The sequence below is a fragment of the Heptranchias perlo genome, chromosome 12 (assembly GCF_035084215.1).
Source record: "Heptranchias perlo isolate sHepPer1 chromosome 12, sHepPer1.hap1, whole genome shotgun sequence".
Lineage (NCBI taxonomy): Eukaryota > Metazoa > Chordata > Chondrichthyes > Hexanchiformes > Hexanchidae > Heptranchias > Heptranchias perlo.
This window is the reverse complement of record NC_090336.1, coordinates 66,931,926-66,936,925: the sequence shown is the minus strand read 5'-3', so window position 1 is coordinate 66,936,925 and position 5,000 is coordinate 66,931,926. Positions and strand designations below refer to the sequence as shown.

The 5,000-nt window shown below is 54.2% G+C and overlaps 2 pseudogenes; both read left to right on the top strand.

The window, feature by feature from the left end:
• Window positions 1-789: 789 nt before the first annotated feature.
• On the top strand, window positions 790-906 carry LOC137329920 (U2 spliceosomal RNA; annotated as a pseudogene).
• A 1,294-nt stretch (window positions 907-2,200) lies between these two features.
• On the top strand, window positions 2,201-2,317 carry LOC137329296 (U2 spliceosomal RNA; annotated as a pseudogene).
• Window positions 2,318-5,000: the final 2,683 nt, after the last annotated feature.

Below are 5,000 nucleotides of genomic sequence, written 5' to 3'. Positions count from 1 at the left end.
GGGAGAGTTGCCTCAAGTCCCTGAGGGACCTGGACACGAGGCCGAATACACACGCACGCCTGCTGCACTGGCAGCAGCGACCAACAGGGGGCTGACCGGCTGATCCTTCCCTTTCACAGGCAGGCTTTTGGCCCTCGCTCAAACGACAAAGGTGTTCAGAAGGAAGTCCTGGGGGGAAGGCAGGCAGGGAGGGACGGACACAGGGAAGTCCGCACAAAACAGGTCCCCTGGAACCTCTGACCCAGAAAACCGGGTTCCTGGTGAAAGCAGTCCTGCCACTGACATGACAATGGACAGGGCCCGACAGCTTGAGACACATCTTTCTTTCAATAAGCAAGTTCTTTTTAAAAAAGTTTCCTTCCACAGCAGCTCTGAGTGTGAGAGAGAGAGAGGAGAGAGAGAGACACTGACTCACTGACTGACACCGACACACACACACACACACACACACACATATTATTTATTATTATTTTAAACGACAAAGGTGTTCAGAAGGAAGTCCTGGGGGGAAGGCAGGCAGGGAGGGACGGACACAGGGAAGTCCGCACAAAACAGGTCCCCTGGAACCTCTGACCCAGAAAAACGGGTTCCTGGTGAAAGCAGTCCTGCCATTGACATGACAATGGACAGGGCCCGGCAGCTTGAGACACATCTTTCTTTCAATAAGCAAGTTCTTTTTAAAAAAGTTTCCTTCCACAGCAGCTCTGAGTGAGAGAGAGAGAGAGAGAGAGAGAGACACTGGCTCACTGACTGATACTGACACCGACACACACACACACACACACACATATTATTTATTATTATTTTTAATTGATTTTTAGAACAGGGAGATGGAATGGGGGCTTGCTCCGTCCACTCCACGCATCGACCCAGTATTGCAGTGTCTCTGGGAACGGTGCAGCTCCCCGTGGGGAGATATTCAAAAGGAAAATCAGCTCTTTCCCAGTGTCTCTGTGTGTGTGTGTGTGTGTGTGTGTGTGTGTATTATTACTGAGAATAAAGCTGATATCTCTCTCTCTCTCTCACTCAGAGCTGCTGTGGAAGGAAACCTTTTTAAAAAGAACTTTCTCAGCTCAGTGGTATTTTTTTCTTCTCCATGGCTGAGTGCCGCTCGCACGTAGCGATACAATTCAAAGTGCAAAATAACTTGGCGTCGTTGACTTTAAACAAGCAGGGTCTGCTTCCAAATGAAAGCTGCGCTCCCGAACTGGACTGACTGACTGACTGTCTGTCTGTCTGTTTGTCAAGGGGAGGAAAAGGCGGCGGTGGTGGTGAGGGTGGAGCTTTACGCTCAGGAGGGGAGATTTTCTTTCAGAGGTGCCAATTAATCTGCAGCAGAAAGTCATCCCCCCCCGACCGGGATTCGAAGCCCGGTCCTGACCACGAGACCACCGGGGAGAGTTGCCTCAAGTCCCTGAGGGACCTGGACACGAGGCCGAATACACACGCACGCCTGCTGCACTGGCAGCAGCGACCAACAGGGGGCTGACCGGCTGATCCTTCCCTTTCACAGGCAGGCTTTTGGCCCTCGCTCAAACGACAAAGGTGTTCAGAAGGAAGTCCTGGGGGGAAGGCAGGCAGGGAGGGACGGACACAGGGAAGTCCGCACAAAACAGGTCCCCTGGAACCTCTGACCCACAAAACCGGGTTCCTGGTGAAAGCAGTCCTGCCATTGACATGACAATGGACAGGGCCCGGCAGCTTGAGACACATCTTTCTTTCAATATGCAAGTTCTTTTTAAAAAAGTTTCCTTCCACAGCAGCTCTGAGTGAGAGAGAGAGAGAGAGAGAGAGAGAGACACTGACTCACTGACTGATACTGACACCGACACACACACACACACACACACACACACACACACACATATTATTTATTATTATTTTAAACGACAAAGCTGTTCAGAAGGAAGTCCTGGGGGGAAGGCAGGCAGGGAGGGACGGACACAGGGAAGTCCGCACAAAACAGGTCCCCTGGAACCTCTGACCCAGAAAAACGGGTTCCTGGTGAAAGCAGTCCTGCCATTGACATGACAATGGACAGGGCCCGGCAGCTTGAGACACATCTTTCTTTCAATATGCAAGTTCTTTTTAAAAAAGTTTCCTTCCACAGCAGCTCTGAGTGAGAGAGAGAGAGAGAGAGAGAGACACTGACTGACTGACTGATACTGACACCGACACACACACACACACACACACACATATTATTTATTATTATTTTTAATTGATTTTTAGAACTGGGAGATGGAATAGGGGCTTGCTCCGTCCACTCCACGCATCGACCCAGTATTGCAGTGTTTCTGGGAACGGTGCAGCTCCCCGTGGGGAGATATTCAAAAGGAAAATCAGCTCTTTCCCAGTGTCTGTGTGTGTGTGTGTGTGTGTGTGTGTGTGTGTGTGTATTATTACTGAGAATAAAGCTGATATCTCTCTCTCTCTCTCTCTCTCTCTCTCTCACACTCAGAGCTGCTGTGGAAGGAAACCGTTTTAAAAAGAACTTTCTCAGCTCAGTGGTATTTTTTTCTTCTCCAAGGCTGAGTGCCGCTCGCACGTAGCGATATAGTTCAAAGTGCAAAATAACTTGGCGTCGTTGACTTTAAACAAGCAGGGTCTGCTTCCAAATGAAAGCTGCGCTCCCGAACTGGACTGACTGACTGTCTGTCTGTCTGTCTGTCTGTTTGTCAAGGGGTGGAAAAGGCGGCGGTGGTGGTGAGGGTGGAGCTTTACGCTCAGGAGGGGAGACTTTCCTTCATGCCAATTAATCTGCAGCAGAATGTCATCCCCCCCGACCGGGATTCGAAGCCCGGTCCTGACCACGAGACCACCGGGGAGAGTTGCCTCAAGTCCCTGAGGGACCTGGACACGAGGCCGAGGACACACGCACGCCTGCTGCACTGGCAGCAGCGACCAACAGGGGGCTGACCGGCTGATCCTTCCCTTTCACAGGCAGGCTTTTGGCCCTCGCTCAAACGACAAAGGTGTTCAGAAGGAAGTCCTGGGGGGAAGGCAGGCAGGGAGGGACGGACACAGGGAAGTCCGCACAAAACAGGTCCCCTGGAACCTCTGACCCAGAAAACCGGGTTCCTGGTGAAAGCAGTCCTGCCCCGCCCTGCCATTAACATGACAATGGACAGGGCCCGGACCAGGCGCAGCGGACGGTAGCGAGCAGTCGGAGGGTGAAAATCCGCCAGTGGGTGAAAAGGAGAGCCGTGCGGTGAGAGGAGGCGGAAAGCGGTTCGCAGACTTTCGCTGTACCTCCGGCGGGCAGCGCCGCACCTCCGAGCGCTCGGTACCGTCCGCTGCGCCTCGTCCTGCCGCACGCGACGAGCCGTCCCCGGAGGAAATCGGCCTCGGCCTTCCTGAGATATCAGTCTCCAGGTGGGACAGAAAAACCGGGGGCCCCCGGCTCGCTTTCGGCGGCCCGCTAGTCGACTTCCCGTCGTGCGAACGCGATCCTTCCGGTACCCTTCGGTGCCCCTTGCCCGACTCTAGCTCCGGTGGTAAAGCGGAGTCGGTCGGTCTGACGGCCGCCGAGTTAGCAGGCGGAAAGCGGTTTGCAGCCTTTCGCTGTACCTCCGGCGGGCAGCGCCGCACCTCCGAGCGCACGGTACCGTCCGCTGCGCCTCGTCCTGCCGCACGCGACGAGCCGTCCCCGGAGGAAATCGGCCTCGGCCCTCCTGAGATATCAGCCTCCATACGGGCGTCACAAATCAGTGGATATGGTCAGCTGCAAAGCAGTGTCATTACAACCTTTCATAAACGACAGGGCAGCACCGCACTGCACTGCACTGCACCGCACCCCACACTACATCACACTTGCCTGCCTGCCAGCCTGCCGCTGCCTACTCTCACCAGCGGACCAAAGTGAGGATAACACCCCGAAGCAAGCATCTCCCTTGCCGCCCACCAGCCCACACCAATCCCCTTGCCTGCCTCCCACAAATTCCACCAGCGAGGCAAAGTGAAAATCAACCCCCAAAAAACGCACTCCACACCGGCCATCGCCCGCTATACACCCCCCCCCCCCGGGGCGAATATTAAGCCCGAGAACACCGACTGTAACCAACCGCAGTGAAAAGTTGAAGTGGCAACTCATTAACCAGATTTACACTTGGCAACTCATAAACCAAATGAACAAAAAATCTGGTTAATGAGTTGCCCAAAATAAATCTGGTTAATGAGTTGCCACTTCAACTTTTCACTGCGGTTGGTTACAGTCGGTGTTCTCGGGCTTAATATTCACCCCGGGGGGGGGGGGGGGTGATTCTGGGGGTAGTGTCCGGGAGGGTGAGCCTTTTATTCGGCAGGAGGCGTGTGGGGAAATCATCAACCTGTCAGACGATGAGTTGTCACAAACGCCATTGCTTAATGAAAGCTGCGCTCCCGAACTGGACTGACTGTCTGACTGTCTGTCTGTCCGTTTGTCAAGGGGAGGAAAAGGCGGTGGTGGTGGTGGTGAGGGTGGAGCTTTACGCTCAGGAGGGGAGACTTTCCTTCATGCCAATTAATCTGCAGCAGAAAGTCATCCCCCCCCGACTGGGATTCGAAGCCCGGTCCTGACCACGAGACCACCGGGGAGAGCTGCCTCAAGTCCCTGAGGGACCTGGACACGAGGCCGAGGACACACGCACGCCTGCTGCACTGGCAGCAGCGACCAGCAGGGGGCTGACCGGCTGATCCTTCCCTTTCACAGGCAGGCTTTTGGCCCTCGCTCAAACGACAAAGGTGTTCAGAAGGAAGTCCTGGGGGGGAGGGAGGGAGGCAGGGAAATCAGCACAAAGCAGGTCCCCTGGAATCTCACACCTGCGTCCCAGAAAACAGGTCTCCTGGTCAAAGCAGTCCTGCCCCGTCCTGCCATTAACGTGACAATGGACAGGGCCCCGGCAGCTTGAGACACATCTTTTTTTCAATATGCAAGTTCTTTTTAAAAAGGTTTCCTTCCACAGCAGCTCTGAGTAAGAGTGAGAGAGAGAGAGAGAGAGAGAGAGACACTGACTGACACT